Genomic DNA, 18,621 nt, shown 5'->3' on the forward strand with positions numbered 1-18,621 from the left:
TTACTTAAGTATGCCGTTAATACCCTTCTAATGGGCCTTATAGTCCTTACGATCTTCTTTATATCGGCGGTAATCTTCGGTGTAGGCGGCCTTACCTATAACCGTTAGCTTAGAGACATTAGTAGGTTACCTGTTAACGTTAGCGATAAAGGCGTAGGAGGTAAATTCGGGGCGGGTAGCCCGCTACGGCCTAGGGGCTGGATCGTCAGGGCGTAGGAAGTCCTAAACTCTATTACTACGGGCCCTAACTTCGTAGAGGCGTTGCTATAGCTCCTAGTCTTCGTGGCTTATATAGATAGTCGTATTCAAGGTTATAGTGGTTATAGCTATAGGCAGCTCGGCGTAAATAGCTTTAATAGGTTATTAAGTAAAAATAAGACTCTTAATTATTATAAACAGCGTATAACTTAATTACGTTAAAAATAAGCAATCGATCTATTAATTTAATTAACTCTATAAAAATCTCTGATCGTAGTGTAAAAATCCTGCCCTTATTCCTATAGCAGGTCTTACGGGTTGTACCCCGATGACTAAGATCCGGTACAAGACCAGGATCCACCCTTCCCTTATATACGCAGCTCGTTACTCTGACAGGCAGTCAGAGTAATGCAAACTCTTTTGCCGGTTCCGTGGCAGAGGGGTTATGCTTTTATATAAACGGCCGAAGCGAGAGCTACCGCTTTAGCCCCCTTAGGGGGCCAGCCCGTTATAGCAGGTCTAATCCACTTTCGGGCCCGGAACAACCTGTTCCGAGCCTGTATTCGGCTAGCCTATGCGACACTCTATACTTCTAATATAGCTAGCTTAATTTACGCGATAATCGCGGGGTAAAGTAATCCGCGAGTAAAAGCTATATAAGGTTACTTACTCGGAACTATTTAGCGGGGATATAATATTTATTCGCTAACTCTTTTTATTATAGTTATATAGCTATTATCGAGGCTTAGGTAAACTCTATGGCTTCTTAGAGGCGGCGGAGCAGGTTATAGGCTATAAACTCTTAAATATCGCCGCTTAGTTTTTCGTGGATTTAGATCGGGTCTATATAGTATCCGTATTCTAGGAAAAACAGGCTTATCTTTATAATCAAGCTCTCTTAGTTATTTAACACTAGTTAGGCTATAGGCAGTAACTTATCCTAATTATCTTAGGCGTAGTAGATAAAAGCTTAGAGGTACGCCTATACCTTTTAATTCGCTTACTTAGTAGCGCTATCAGTCTAAAGGTAATAAGCCATACTTAATCGTTATTTAATTCTAGCTAATTTATAAAAGTATTACTAAAAGCGATTTATCTAGTTAGAACCTTCATCGCTTATAATTAAATAAGGTATACTATGAAACGGAAAATAATAGTATAGGGACTATTTAGCGTAAGCTTCCGCTTCTATAAAGTCTATCGCTTTAAGGGTAATAGCCTTCGTAAGTTAGTCGGTTATAACCTATAAATACCTATACTTTTTCTTTTTAGCGGGCGGTAGATCCGTTATAAAGTCTATTAATAGGTTACTCCTTATTCATTTAGGGATCGGAAATAGTTTTAAGAGTCCTTATCTAACGTTCCTCTACGCGTAACTCTAGTTATAGATATTATAGTTCCGTATAAACCTATATACGTCTCTATTTATCCCCGGCTAGAAGAAGCGTCTTATTATAAAAGCGATTATATTCTCTCGCCCTAGGTAACCTCTAATTATAGAGTCATATATAGATTAGATTACTCGCGTTTATAATATACTCCCTTCTTAAGCTCCTAGTACCTATAGACGGTCTTAGATTATTAATAGTCCTTATAAGGTAATCCCCTATTTAATAATCTAAGCTTAGAGACCTAATAAAGGGGGGAAACTATTAATCGCCCTTAAATACGGCTTATATAGCTTAGCGGTACTAGTTATCCTCTTTTACCGTGATATCCTATAACCGTTATAGCTTATCGTCGGCTTCGAATACCCGTGGGTTCTAATAAAGGAGGCGGATCTTTATAGGGATTAAGGTCTCCGGAATTAACTATATATACTATACTTATTCCCGTTTATTAAAAAAGTCTTTTAGTTTATTTTATTCTTTTCGCGAGAGAGTATTAGTAAGATAATTATTAGCACCCTTATAGTATTCTAGTATAAAGTCGAATTAGGCTAGTTCGCCGGCCTATCGGCTTTATCTCTTATTAAGTATCTTCTTTATTATAAAATACTCTAAGGTATTATAATCGGATAGAATTATAAAGCGACTATAACTTAGGAGCTCGGCTCTCTAATACGTTACGTAACTTATAATCGCTAATATCTCCTTATTATAAATAGGGTAGTTATACTCGGCTCCTATAAGTCGCCGCGTGTAATAGGCGACTATATAATGATATCTCTATTCGTCTTCTTAAACCAAAGCCCCGCCTAATACGAATCCTAAGTAGTCGGTTTCTATGAAGGTCTTATTACTTAAGACCTATTATTATAGGATCGGTTCCTCTTGGAACTTCTTCTTAACTTCTTCGAAAGCCGCCTATTTATCGGGACCCTAGGAGAACGCTTAGTCCTTCTTCGTTAGTCTTATTAATACTACCATAATATACATAAAGTTCTCTACGAATATACGATAATAGTTTATAAAGCCTAGGAAGCTTCGGACTCCCTTTACTAAGGTCTAGGCTTCCTATTCTCGGATCGCTTTTAGTTTATATAGGTTATATAAAACACCCTAACTAGCGGTAACTATAAACCCTAAGTACTTTATAGTCTTTATACTAAACTCGTACTTTACTGGGTTAAGCGTTAATCCTAGATCGCTTAGCGATTATAGTACTAGTTTAACCTTCTTCTTATAGTCACGGAGGGATCTACTTAAGTAAATCAGGATATTATCGATATAAGCGATAACGAAATCGTCTAGGTAGCGTTATAGCGTCTTATTAATATATCGTTTAAAGGACACGGGGGCGCCGCTTGGTCCGAAGGGGTATACTAACTATTTAAATAAGCCGAATCGAGTTCGGAATATAGTCTTCGCTTTATAGCTGGCGGCTATTCGGATCTTATAAAAGGCAGCGAATATATTAAGTTTTATAAACTATTTAGCTTGCTTTAGGTTTTAGAGTATCTTAGTAATTAATAAAAAAGGGTAACGGTCCCTTTATATAATCGCGTTTAGGGCGCGGTAGTTATAATAGAATTATAACCCACCTCCTAGCTTCTTTATAAAGAGAACTAAAGCTCCGGCGGCGGAGCTACTAGCTTATATAAACCCCTTATCGATTAGGTCAGTAAGGGTCTTCCGCAGGACTAGTAACTCTTCTCTGGATATATTATAAAGAGGGCCCTAGGGTAGTTCTGGTTCTTCGCCGTTAGGCCCTTATATGAGGTTTACTCGTAGTTAACTCCGGGTTAATAGGGGGGAAGGCGGTTTACTTATAAGTCGGAGAATAAGTCAGGAAATCGTTATAGGATCTCCTCTAGGATATACTTCTAAGGGTCGACTAAAGACTTTCCTTAGAGGGCCTTATCGAGATCTTTAATACTAATTACGTAAAGTATAAGTTCCTCCTTTCCGAACCATTATTTCTTTTATAACCGGCGTATAATACTAGCGAACACTAACCCGGTCACTACTTAAGCTCCAAGAATAGCTCTAATATTATCAGGCTCTACTTTACCCTAAAGTCGGATATCTATCCGGGCTACTCTATAATAAAGGCGACGCCTCTTTATATAGTAAGTAATATCGTTATATTCTATCCAAGGTTTCCCTAGGAATATATTATAGTCTAATCCTGGTATTATATAAGTAAATAATCGTTATATATATCCACCGATCTTAAGATCGTATATAGCGATACCAGAGCTCTTAATAGACCCTATAGTATCAGAGAACCCCAAGAGGGGTCTTCTAGTCTTATCGACTAATAGGAGGCGGAGGGATTTTATAAGACGTTCGCTTATAGCTACGTAATAATCATATCTAGTATCTATAAGAGCAGTAATTAACTTCTTATTTATCTATGCTTATATAAAAGCTAAGTAACTACTACGCGACTAAGATATAAACCCTTTTTAATCCCTCTATTCCTCTATAGTAGGCTCTAATACCCGTTTTCGTACTAAAGCTATTCTTTTTCCGAGTCTTCGTCGTTATCCGTGACTCCTATATAAGTTATCTTATCGTCTAAGGTTACTAAGACCTTAGCCACACGGCCTTCCTTTTAATCCTCGGCGTTCTTCTTTTTTAAACAGTATTTCCTAGTAACGTATCCCTTCTTCCTCTAATTATAATACTCTTTTATCTCTTTTCTCTTAGTCTATACTCGATTAACTCCTCCTATCTGTATATCACCGTTATAGTCACGGGCATAGTTATTATTATTATTACTATTATAGGGTGCCTAATTAAAATATAGCCTCGTAATAAGGGCTTCGAGTCTTTAAGTAATACTCTATACTTTTACTACCTACGTGTAATAATTATTTAGGAGTTTCGTAGTAATAAGGGCAGCACGGAGATAACTACTAAAAGCTCCCTCTAGGAATATAATCTTCGCCGTATTATCGTATTAACCTCTACCCGCGATAACTAGCTATTATTTAAAGCCAGGCATAAAGCTCTCGAATACTTAGTCTTCGCGTTATTATAATGTTTATGGGGTATTTGCCGCGTAAGGTTATTCGTTAACGTCTTTATATATACAGTTAAGGTAATTAAGGAAGTCTTTAGGGTCGTATTAGCTATCAGTTCCGCCCACCGCCTAAATGGAGGCGATAACATAGTAAGGGGCCTTATCTAGGCAGGCGTTAATAAAGTACCACTTCTCGCGAGGGCTCTAAAAAAGGTATTAATCTAGCAGAAGCTTCTCGCGTATCTCGGATAACTAGCTTATATACTCTAAGCGTTTACTATTAAACTTCTATAAAGGTAGGAGTGCCTTAGTTTATAGGTTCGAAGCAGGTATCGGGTCGGGCATAGGCGTTAGGGTAAGCGGTTAGGAGCCTTATATAGCCTTTTCCGATAAGGTGGCTAAGCGCGGCGTAGCTATACGTTATTAGTTTTATATCGCTTATAGTAGTTAATTAATAGCGTTCTATTATTCTTAGATCTAGGTAGTTAAGGTTACGACCTAAGTCTATAAAGAGTTAATAGTCGCCTTCCTCCACTCTGCAGCCTCGGGCGATTCGCCCGCTAACCATAACGGAGCGCTAGTAGGTAGATCGAACTAATAGTCTATCTCTATAAGCATAGCACGTGGGTTTCGCTAAGCTTTAGATATATAAGCGGATAGTTATAAGTTATTTATGGAGTAAGGCCGAATAATTGAATTATCTAAAGCTAAGGAGAAAAGGATGAAAAGGAGAAAACTCTATAGGCGCTTACGATCTAAATATAATATCGCGGCGACCCACTAGGAACGCGGTATAATTAGTCGGAAGATCCGGTGCCCTACCGGATTATCTCCACGGGGTCGACCCGTAACACTCATCGCCTATAGCAGGTTCTTAAGAGGGATAACGGAGACATAGATTATTAACGATAGTGTTAAGTTAGGGAAATAAATTTTTATATAAGCAGAGGTACTTTATTTTACTAGCGTATTGCTTATATTATAAGGTATAGATACTTATATATATTTATAGTCCCTAACCAGTTATATTTAATTATATATACACTAACCTTCTTCATCATTATAGAGGTATAAATACAGTTATACTAGGACGGCTACGCAGCGCGGTCTTAGGACTCCGACCTCCTAGGCTATTAGTTAGTAGAGCAGGTATAGCTTATAGATAAAACAGGCTACTAGAAGGGGATTCCGATTAGTTATATTTAGCCGAGGCATAGCCTATATGTAGCTTAGCCTTTAGAAGCCTAAGGTTAGAAAGTAAGTTAATTTATTATATTTATATAGCTCGGTTCGGTTAATTATAGGTTTATATTATAGTTATAAGCCCGGGTAGTAGTAGTATGCTAGTGACTTCCACTACTTATAAACACCGTTCCGAGTTATAATTCCTTTATCTCCTTTTTATTTATTTTATCCCTTATCCAGTTCTATTATATATCACCTAGTCCCTTATACCTATACCTCGCTTACTTTTCCTTTTTTAAGCACTATAGCCTATACTCTAGAGATCGACTATACGGTTAACGCATCGGATATGCCTAAGCTTATATACTCGAATCACTGGACCGGCTAGTACTCTACGGTTAAAAGCGCGGCGCGCACGCTAGAAATATAGTATATAATCGATCCGGATAACCCTGATTAGTCCACTGATATCCTACTAAAGCTTAATCCTATTTCTGAGTATTAGATCCGCGAGCGCCTTATGGTTTATAATAATAATACCGTCGTTAAAGAACTAACCGAAAATAAGGTCGAAGCAGCTCTGCTTAGGGCGTTATAGTCCTCGGATTTAAAAAGAAAGGAATACTAACCCCTTATTAGAAAGCTCGAAATAATCTTATCGCTTATCCGGAAGACTATTAACGCCGCCGGCTTTAAGATAGCTATCGCTTAAGCTATCTCGGGGACGCGGGCAGAGCCGCTTATATCTATAGTCCGCGAAGGTTATAATACTATTCGCTAGCTACTTAAAGCTCTTAATGACGTCTATACTCTTAATAAGCTCGCTATTATTTCGACTATCCAGAACGACTATCGATCTATTCTACGCGGCGCCTAACACGGAAGTATTAAGCCGGAGGCTTAATATAAGACTTAGATCTATTAATTATTATACGCTAGAAATTAAAAATAAAAGGAGGTTAACGAGATTTTGGTAATCCATGAGTTTATATTAGCTATATATTATTTTATACCCTAATAATCCTTTATTAAGCTATTTAAATTAGGCGATCATTATAACAGGAATATTTAGCCTAAGAGCCTCGATTATAGCTAGTCCTTTGTCGACTTTATCCACGATTTATAAGTAAACGCTTATAGTGGCTTAATACTATACGCTACGCTTAGCGGCTATTCTAACTAACTAAAGAATAGCGGTTAAGGGGGTCGGCGGAACTACGAATACCCCTATTAATACTGTATAGGCTATTGGTTTTGAAACCCAAAACAGGGCTAATGGTCGAATGTACAGGCGTAATAAGGCACTATACTAGTTAAAACAAAGCCCTCGTCCATAGTATTAGTATCTTACTCAAATCCTAAATAATTTAGGAATTAAGGTATTATCTATAGATAATGGAATCTTTACGTATTGTAAAGATAATGAAAAAGCTTCATGTTTATGTCACGTTGATGATATAATTATAATAAGCCGTGATGAAAAGACTATAAATTGGTTCTATGAAGAATTATCTAAGAATATATCTCCTAAAGATCTAAGAACCTTGAGTACGTTTTCAGGGTATTAAATTACTATTAATTCCCAAAGGAAAGCAATATATATAAGTTAAACGGCCTATACCGCTAGAATACTATAGCGGTATAAAAGACAAAGCCGTAAACCGGCTGATACTCTCACTATTACTAAAACAACTCTATTTTCTAACCAGGAAACTGCCTGCTAGGCTGATATAAATCAATATTGACAGGAAATAGGAGTATTATTATATTTATTACTAGATACTAGGCCTGATCTATCCTTTGCAGTTAATAGATGTGTAAGATTCATAAGCAATCATTCTAAAGACTATTTTATGGCTTTAAATAGGATCTGGGCTTATTTAAATACCTATCCTGATATCGGTCTTATTTACGATTGTAATAAGGACCTTAATATATTCGGCTATTCTGATTTAGGCTGGTTAGATATACTAGAAGACAGAACTTTAATAGGCGGTTATACCTGCTGTATAGGGTTAAATAATTCTATCAGCTGGAATTCTTAGAAATAAAACTCTGTAGCCTTATAATTTATAGAAGCCGAATATATGGCTTTAACTGAATCCTGTAGGGACGTCATACATATCCATAACCTATATTAAGACCTTATTATAGGCCTCGGGTTGGATAGATCTTTATAAACCCCTATAGTTTTACTTGATAACGAAGGGGTAAAGAAAATAACCTAAAATCCCGAATTTTATAAAAGGGTATAATATATTGATACGTAATCTTATTACTGCCCTTAATTATGCTTATACAGGAAAATTAAACCCGTATATATTAATACGGACTATAATATAGCCGATATATTAACGAAGGGCTTAGCTGCTCTAAAGTATAAGACTCTTAGTGGCTATATAAATTTGGGTACTATAAAAGAACTTCTAATAGAGTATAAAAAACCTGATTTTACTTTATTAACTGAATTTAAATATTAACAGTTAATTAATTAATAAAATCGGGGAAAGGTATAGGTTTTTCATTCTAACAAAAGGGAATTTTCCCACAAAGACTTAGTGGGTTTTTACCTATACAGGTTTTTCCTACTATAAATATACTTAGGATAGTTTTTCCCTAGTATCATGTTTTTTTACCTCAGTTAAAGAATCATCTTTTATAAGCATAAGTTGCTTTGAATTTGTTGACTTATCATAACTAATAAGAAGAAATGAAGAAAAAGGAAAGAACTCTAATACCTTTTATAACAGCTATTAAGTTAATCTAAGCTAGATAGTCTAGCTGATAAGAGGGTGTTAATATCTGCTATTAATAACTACTTTATAGTTATAGGCAGAGGAATCAAGAGTAAAAAGATATATATCTTTATACTGATTTACCTATCTTAATATCTGATTATTAATATAGGTATTTAGTAATACAGAGATATAAGATATAAGCCGAGATAAAAAGTCTATTATGCAATAAAAAGTCTACTACGTACTATAAAGAAGGCTATACTAAGTCTACTATATAATAAGCAAAGCTTATTATTACTGCTTTAGGACTAGTCTCCTTATATCCTGTTTGTCTATATATATCTGCTTTATCTCCTTCTTCTTTTACTCCCTTTCTTACTCTTGTTATAAACTACTATTATATTCTACTATCAGTATTATAGAATATTACTCTATTGAATTCACTCGACCTTCTATTACTTAAGCACCTCTTAATGTCTCCTTCTTTAACCTACGGCTTCCAGTTAAGCTTGTTGATTTTATCTAAATGGTTATATTAACGACCTAGATTAATAATAAAGATTGACAATGAAGATTAAAGATATACGAAGTAGATCGATAAGGTAGTAGGAAGATTGGGTCTGATTGGAACTATAGTCGGAATAACCAAGTGGTATAGTCGGAATAACGGGCCTCTAGATAAGTGGGTTAATAAGATAGGCAGTAAGCGTATTATGACCACCCCTTTAATCAGTCAGCTAAAGAGGTACGGTTACTATACCTATCTATTACCTGCTGACTACTAACGTAGGCGCCAGAGGAACGAGAACCTCGCGGGGAGGGCTTATATCGGTTATTTAATTGGTTATAAGAGCACTAAGATTTACCGGATTTAGGTGCCGAAGCTCAGAAGGGTCCTGTGTATAAGAGACGTTAGCTCTAAAGAAAGAATTCTATATAAGGATCGTGATATAGACCCACCTATTCTAATTAAGCTTTTTAAAAAGCCTAACCTGCCTAAAACCAAAGCCGAAAAGGACGCTGTAAAGACCCTTAGTATAATACCGGTTTATAATTAATTCGTAGCCCTATAATAGAATACGCTAATAGAGCTATTCCCGGATATCCGGAGGCCGGAATAGGTTAAAGTAATTAAGAGAGTTAAAACAGTTAAATAGGTTAAAGAGGAAGAATTTAAAGCAGCTATTAAAGTAATAGAAATTTAACTCCCTCCCTTAATTTTAAGGAGGTAGGCAAGTTATTATAGCCCTCGTAGCCGCGTAAAACGGTAGCTTTAGAGGCTATAGCGGTTACTCCTTCTACTATCATGGCTATAACGCCAGGTATAGTTACTACTATAATTGCCTTTATAACCCCCCTATAATAACGCCGCCAGCTTTACGTTAATTAACGCCCGCTATAGCTATTCTGCCTACTACTGCTTACTAGCCGGCCCTTCTAGCCGATCCTCTAGCTCGGATAAAGACTTCTCCGATTCCGACGGCTCTAATTATTACAAACAGCGTACAACTCAATCGCGTAATTTTGGCTATCGATCTCTTGATTCTATTGACTCTCTTAAAATCTCTGATTATAGTTCTAAAATCCTGCTCTTATTCCTGCGGCAGATCTAATTCTATTTTCGGGCCCAGAATAACCCGTTCCGGACCTACTTTAGGCCAGCCTATGCGATACACCCCCCTAACTAAATAGCTATTGAGCAGCTGCTTACTTACAGTTACTTATAGGTTTCCTCTATCGATATATCCTCTTCTATAATATCCACGTAGCTTTTACTGAACTTCTTTTCTAGCTCCTCTAAATACTCCGGTAAGATCTCCTCTAGCTTATTTATATAGAGACGTCCCTATATATCCATTACTCCTACCTATTTCCTAAAGCTTATAAACTTTTCTCTAGATAGTACCTTCGTTAACCCATTAGCGATTATATTAGCGCTTATAACGCAGCTAACTTTAATCCTTTTACCCTACTACGCCTCTTATAACTAACTATTATATATATCCACGTGCCGTAAATATATGTTTAATTAAGCGATCTCCGCTATTAGTAGGCATATCGTTTAGCTATCATTGTATCGTATCTTTAGTCGTGGATCGTCGAATATCACGCCTATCGCCTCTAGCAGCCTCTTCGTGAATATCCCTTCCTTCGCACCTTATACTCGCAAGAATAGCTCCGCCTCTATTATTAACGTTATGACTATTGCTTACTTATTTGCTCGGTAGGCTACTATACCTCTAAATAGACGTATTATAAATATCTGACTACTCTTTCGATTAATTAAGTTATCCGTAAAGGACGCGTCGGTGGATATACCTTAATAGAGTCGCCTCTACCTAATTCCAGGGCGTAGGTTTATATAGCTAGTAAATATTGGATTAAATAGTCGGCTGCTTTATAATACTAACGGCTCGGGTTTATATTAAATCTATAAAGTCGAGATACTATAAACGCGATATCGGGATATGATATTATTATAGCGTATAGAACGGATCCTATTTTACGTAAATAGCTTTTAACGGTAGTGGATTTTCCTGTATACGGTAATAGATTTACCGGCTTTATAGGGCTAGCGGGCCTATGGTTCGATACCGTTAATAATGGGCCTGACTAGGGAGCCTAGACGGATTGATATCCGGGCTATAAATTGAGGCTGGCAGTAGATTCATGGCTGTACGGCCGAAAGCTCTAAGTACCACAACTAATTTACATATACTGTTCGAGTCTTATTATACCTACCTAAGTATCTAGACACACTATATAAGTTCATTCATAAAGACATACCTAGGTACCCTTATTATTATAAGCCCGTAGAGTCAAATAGAGTTAGGATAAAGGCGGACGGTTTGAAACCTAAATTAGCTGAATGGAGATATATGTGTTTTGATAACAGGTGGAATTTGCTACTTAAGATATACATACAAAGTAGCTATGATATATATATAAATTGGCTGTGGTACTTGGGGAGATAAGGGGTGGCGTTATTGACCCACATCCAGCCATATTCTATAGCCCGGATATTAATCCATCTAGGCTCCCAAGTCAGGCCCTTAATAATAGATATCCTACCTTTATAATATAATCCCGTTATAATAGCTATATCTTCTTCGAGGCACGGTCCCGAATAACCTTAATACTAAGGAACTATTATAGTGGCTACCCGCGTTATAGGGCGTAGTGCTTTCGGAGGCTCGCGATAGCTTATTCTATCTTTTCCTTAAAGTCTTCCTTAAAGCCGATCACTATATCGTTTATATAGAAGAATAGGATTAGCCCACGGCGTATAAACAGCAGGGCTCCTACGGCACTATGTTAAACCCGTCTCTTTTTCTATAAAACAGAAGATATCTATATAAACTAGTTTAGTTCTTTAGTCTCGAGATCCTAGTCGGCGTCGAAGTATAAGGGAGGCTTAAAATCGCCTAAATTATTAGCCTTAAATCAATATATCCGAGTATTATACTAACTAAGGATAATAAGTACATCCGACTATTATAAATATAGGTATAGTTCCGGGTAGCTAATATCTTATATATTCTTTTTAGGGGGACCCGCGTTAGGAGGGCTATATCCGGGGGCACCGTTACCGGAGGGGGTACTCGCTACTATTAGCGTTCCGGATTCCGACTATTTCTAGTTCCGATTTCCTTTACTTAGTCGCGAGGGTAATATATAATATCGGAGGGTATAGGGCTCCTATAATCGTCGCGCTAGCTTATAATATCGGCTTATTAATTTTCCTAATTAGAGAATAGTATTCGGTTATTAGGCATTAGAGTATAGTCGGGTACTCCTTATAAAGGTTTAGCGTACTTTAAGGGAGGGCTTTCCGTTATATCTTCGGGGATACTACCAATTAGCCGTTTAACTATACTTATAGCGGGGCAGATTAGAAGCGATTCCGATCCCTTAGCCTGAATCTTTAGTTCTACTAGAGGAGAGTTTTAGCCGGCGGTAAAAGGGGCTAGCTCCTTTCCCTTTACTACGCTACAGGGGGTAACTATAGACTTATAAAGCTCTATATACTTAGGCTCTTTTTTTAGCTAATTATAGAATACTTTTACGAAGGAGTCGTAATAAGTAACCCACTTTGCGGGATAGGTTAGCTAGGGAGGCAGGATAGCTTTAGAGACTTTTTCTCTAAAGGTTATAGTATAGCTAGCTTTACTAGTACTAGGGAGATTCCTTACTTACTCGGCTATAAAGAGAAGTAGCCGATATTAGGGTAAAAGAATCTTTTCGGCTATATCTAGATAGGCGTTCGCTATCGCGGCGAGGGGATATACGCCTTTTAAATTCCTTAGTATTAGGGAAGAGTCTAGGAGGACGGGGTAAGGAGCGTCGGTTATTATTACGCGGGTTCCACGATAATACTATTTAGTATTAAATAAGTCGTTTTATATATAGGCCTATCCGATCACTAGCACTTATTAACTCTTATACTTATCGCTTACTCGCCTAGTCCTAATAAAGGGGAGGCGCTTTACTTAGTAGACTATAGGTAACCGGTACCGCTTTGGCTACGTGTCCGCTTAAGGCGCTATATACAGCTATTTAACTAAATACGGGTTTTAGTATATAGACCTCTACATATAACGCTAAAAGGCTAGTAAATATAATAAAGGGTATATAAGTAAGTAGTTCCTTATTACCGCTATTAGGCTATAGCTTAATAGTCGCTATTTATCGCTTAATCCTATTTAAGGGGAGGCACTTTATTAATAACGGATAGTTACTTACCTAAGGATCGTGTAACTAGAATAGTCTACACGGTCAGTTAATGGAATCGGTACACGAACCTTACTAAGATCGAATAATCTTCCTCTAGTTACTATTATTTAATATACACTAACCGTATATATCTCTGGCCAGCTAGTACTATAGGACCTATAAAAGGATTTAAGTAAGATAACCTTAGGGTGTAGTAAATAATATATAAATAGGATATATTCTCTAAAGGAGAGGGCGAGGTTCCCGTTCTATATAGCCACAGGGGAACCTCGGTCTATCTAGAACTAGGATGATGCTAGCACTAGTCCAGCGCTATACGGGTTTAGGTGCTGGTGTAGTACTAGTACTGATCTAGCTCTATACAGGCTTTAATACCGGTATAGTACTAGCGCTAATCCAGCTCTATACGGGCTTTAATACCGGAATAGTGTCGGATAATAGTGCGTAGCAGAAGCGTATAATAAACCTCGTACTAAAGGTAAAGAAACAGCATGCCTTAGATACGTCTTTAGGAAAGGAGAATAACGAGTTTACTACGGTTAATATAATTATATATTAGTAGAATTAACCGTAGAATTAGCTATAAAGAAAAGAAAAAGAATAGGAAGACGATAATAAAAACGAAGAGGTTAGTATTATTTTTAAAGACGTCCTCCCTGCACCGTTTCCTCTTCCAAACCGTCTAAATCCTTTTACAAATAATCTAATAGATATAGATCAGGTATTTATTATCTCTTCTAAAAATAAAGATACTAATAATACTAACCGTAATATAGGTTAGTTAGAGGAAAGGATTAATGGACTATAAGCAGAATACAGTATCAAATTAGATCTGAATTTCTGTGTAGATAGCGGGGCTATAGTATATATTATTATAAATAAAAGACTCTTTTCTACTTATAATACTAAGGGAGAACTGTTTATTAGAGCCAGGTAAAAGAAAGAAAAGTATAAGGTGAAGGAGACTACGTTATAAAATTCAGGAATATTAGAAAGCTTCTGGTTTTAAAAGAGTGCCTTTATATACCGGAAATAGGCACGAATATTATTAGCCTCTCCCGTCTTAATAGTAAAGCTCGCGGTCTTACTAGAAACAAAAGCTCTTATTATTTATTAATAAAAAGTCCCTCTTTCTTTATAAAACGGCTCTGCTTTATAACGGGCTATACTAGGCTATCGCATAGGCACTGTCGTACGGGGGGATTAAGTCTTATAAAATAAATATAATAAATATAGAAAAAACACAAAGAAACTGTTATAAAGAGCTATTTTACCTAGAAAATAGTCTTAAGACTTAACTAGGATAAAGAGGTTATACAAGTTTAAAGAATAAGTTTTAATGAAACTAAATAAATGAAGAAAAGGGTTAGTTAAACCTTAACTAAGGAATAATAAAATGAAGAAACGTTAGGAAGAGCTTTATAAATAAAGAGACCGTAATGACCGTCGAAGGACTACTACTATAACCAAAAACACATTGCTATGGTATAATAGAGTAGGTTATATTAACCCTGCTACCTTCAAAAGTCTCGATACTAATACTCTTTAATAAGAGTATAGTATCACTAACGAAGAGTTAGCTAAAATACAGAGCTGTGATGCCTATAAGAGAAGTAAGTCCATTACGCTTGCGAATAGAGATTTAGTTAATAAATATAAAGGCTGTTTCCATTTAGAAAAGGTTTATATGGATCGTTGCGGACTGATCGAACCGCTTTCTTATAATAAAACACGTTGGACTTTACTTATACTAGACCATTCCACCCGGTTTCTGTGGGTATAACTACTCTTAGATAAGTCTAAAACAACGGTTATAACAGCTATAAAAGAGTGGAAAGCTCAGGTGGAAAATGATAATAATAATAATTAATATCACTTCTTTATTAAAGAAGTAGATACTAACGGTGGAGAAAAATTATTAACGCCTCTTTTTAACCCCTCTATGCAAGTACAAAACATAATATAAAGCCACCGTACACTTATGAAGCTAAAGGCTCTATTAAACGAGTTATAAGAACTATAATAAAAAAGGTCGAGCTCTTCTTTTCCACTCAAGGCTACCTAGATACCTTTAGGGTAAAGCTATTCTTTCAGCTCTTTATATATATAACAGATCACCCAATTCGGCTCTTAATTCTAAGAGTCCTTATAACCTTTTATAAGGTCAGAAAGTTATTACTAATAATATATGGGTTTAGGGCTCTATTGGTTATTATAGAAACAACGACCTCAATATAAAGAGACTAGATATAAGGGCAGTATAAGGTGTTTTAACAGAGTTTAACGACTATAACTATAAGGTTTATAACCTAATAACTATAAAGACTGGTTGGCATTAAGACGCTTATATTTTAGAAAATCAGTTTCTTCACTCTTCTTCAGATAATTATAATAATAACTATACGCCTAAAAATAAATATAATAATAACCTCCCTCCTTATGTTAATACTCGGGCATATACTCAGGTTTCCCACTACGGGCCTTATTAACCCGTTAAGTATAATAAAGGAATCACTTTTAGTGAAAATACCGGTTAATTTTTATAAAATATTTCTTCGCGCGTTTCGAAACGGTCTATTAAGTCTATTCAACTTAAAGAGGAGAATAATAATAGACGACAGAGTCTACGGGCGGCGGGATATAAAGTTCCAGCTATTAATCATAATAATAATATTAATATAAACCATAGCCCGGCTAATAATAAGAATAGCCAAAGTACCAGGCTAGAAGTCTAAATACCTTTAAAACCATCTAAAGTGGACTATAAGGATTTAATATTCTATAATAATAGTGCGCACTTACTATATCTTATAAAAGATGTAATACCTAGAAACCTATAGTTTTAAGAAAATTACCTATTTCTTTTATCTATAAATTCACTTAGTGAACCAGCTACCTATAAACAGGCTATCAACTGCCCGGATGAAGATAAATGGACAGACGCGATAGTAGCAGAGATAACAGAACTCGAAAAGAGAAAGACCTAGGACTTAATAACTATAAAAAACACGCCTAGTAATTATAATAAAATAAAAGAAGACTACCATGTACTAGGAGGTTGTTAGGTCTTCAAAATGAAATATAATAGCTCTAGCGAAGCTATTTAATAGGAAGTTCGGTGGGTTATTTAGGGGTTTGATCAGGTTCTAGGTCTTAATTATCTAGAAACCTTTTCCACCACCTGCCGGCCAGACAACTATAAACTACCTTTGATACTAGGTGTGTCGCACGTCTAGATATCCAGGCAGTTCGACGTTAAAAATGCGATTATTAACGCCGATATAGATACACTAATATACGCTATATAACCTATGGGCTTCGAGAAAGAAGACGGTTCAGAAAATAATAATAATAATGACATAGTACTCAGCAAGCTTAGTAAAGGTTTATAAGGGTTAAAACAAAGTCCTAGACTCTAGTATAATTATCTGGTTAAGATATTATCTAAACTAGGTTACCGGGTCTCTAAATACTATAACGGACTTTTTACCTTTTATAAATATTATAACATTAAAAGAATAGAAGAACGAGCTATTCCTTTATGCCACGTAGACGATATCGTGGCCCTGAGCCCTTCTAAAAGCACTTTAGATTATTTCTTTAAAGAAATATTTAAAGATATTATACTTAAAGACTTAGGTAAAATGAATACCTTTCTAGGTTATGTAATAAATGTAAATAAAGAAAATAAGACTCTTTCGATAAGTTAGTTACCTTATACTAATAAGATTTTTAAAAGGTATAATAAATAAAGTCTAAAAAGGGTTAATACCCCTTATATACATAAGAAGGTCCTAGTACCAAATCCTGAATAAATGTTAACTAATAATATTTATAAATATTAATAGACAATCGGGGCTTTATTATATCTAGCCTTATATTTAAGACTAGATATAACCCACGCAGTTAACTAGTGTTCTCGCTATATAAGTAATCCCTCGCAAGAGTATTTTACTATGTTACATCGAATCTGGGCTTATATAAATATATATCCTCATATTAGTCTTCTATATAAATCTAATAAAGAGGACCTTAGTATTTACGGTTATTCTAATGCCAGCTTTTCAGATATAATCGAAGATAGAACCTCGACTTTGGATATATTTCCTATATAGAAGTAAATAACCCTTTAGTTAGAGCTTAACTAAATAAAAATTCGTTGCTTTATTAATAATAGAGGCCGAATATATGGCTTTTATAGAAGCTTCTAAAGAAGGAATCTATCTTTATAATCTATATAAGAATATACTATGGAATCTAGGTCTAGATTCTAATATAACAGCCAATAATAATAATAATAATAATAATACACCCTAAGGGCACCTCTAGGAAAACCCACGGCAGTACTCGCGTCGCTCTAGCCTTATAATGGCGGGAGTTGCCCTTCTTCTTAGGCTGTTTCTTCTTGGGCGGTATCTGGGAGGCTATTAACACCAAGCTTAGAACTGACACGCCCCCCCGCGGCACCCTATCGAAATTATATTAACGACTCCGGGTTATTAATTGTTTAATAGTTGTTTTTGATTGACTATAGCCTATCCTGTTAGCCCGCCTAAAACCGCTGACTTCCCGCCCGCGTTGCCGCGCTGCTACTTATAAATTAACGATACCGTAAGATAACGTTAAAATAAAAGACCCGGTCTATCTATAAACCATCCGACGCTTCGTTAGTACCTACGGTATAAAGCCGGGAATAGAGGTGGGAGTAGGGGGGCGGGCGGCTTAAAGGGAAACCTACGATATCACGATAAAGGGTTAAAAGAGGGAAAAATAAGAAGAAGGGCGGAGGCCCTTACGATTTTCTATTAACTTAGCTATAACTATAGGTGACTGCTAAATTCGGTAGGTACAGTGAGTAAGCAAAAGTGGCGATTAGGCGACCCACATCCAAATGTCATCACGAGAACCTCATTTTGACCCTTCGAATATAAATATAAATAACTTTACGAATACTACTTCTAAAATTTCGGAAAAATCAGATTTATAAAGGGGAGTGACCGTATAAAAGGAATATCTAGTTATATCTTTTTAATACTTTATATACCACCCCCTAGCCGCGATACAAGCCTTAACCCTTCGCGGCATCGACTTAATTAGAGCCTATAGAAGCTCCTCTTTAAAATCGTTCCATACCTCCTCCGCGGCCCGGCAGAGTAATTCGTAGAACGTTATCGTAGAGCCTATCCATGCTAGACTAGGATGCCGTAAATAGATCCTCTCTTTTAGTATTTTCTATAGGTTTTCGATAGGATTAAGATTAGGCGAATACGGCGGCTAATCCAGGATAGTAACCTTATTCTCTAGACCCCACGGCAGTAACTAATTTTGAACGAGGCGCGCCTTATATACGGCAGCG

This window comes from Sodiomyces alcalophilus, assembly GCF_042370955.1.
Source record: "Sodiomyces alcalophilus JCM 7366 unplaced genomic scaffold ACRALscaffold_5, whole genome shotgun sequence".
NCBI classification, from domain to species: Eukaryota; Fungi; Ascomycota; class Sordariomycetes; order Glomerellales; family Plectosphaerellaceae; genus Sodiomyces; species Sodiomyces alcalophilus.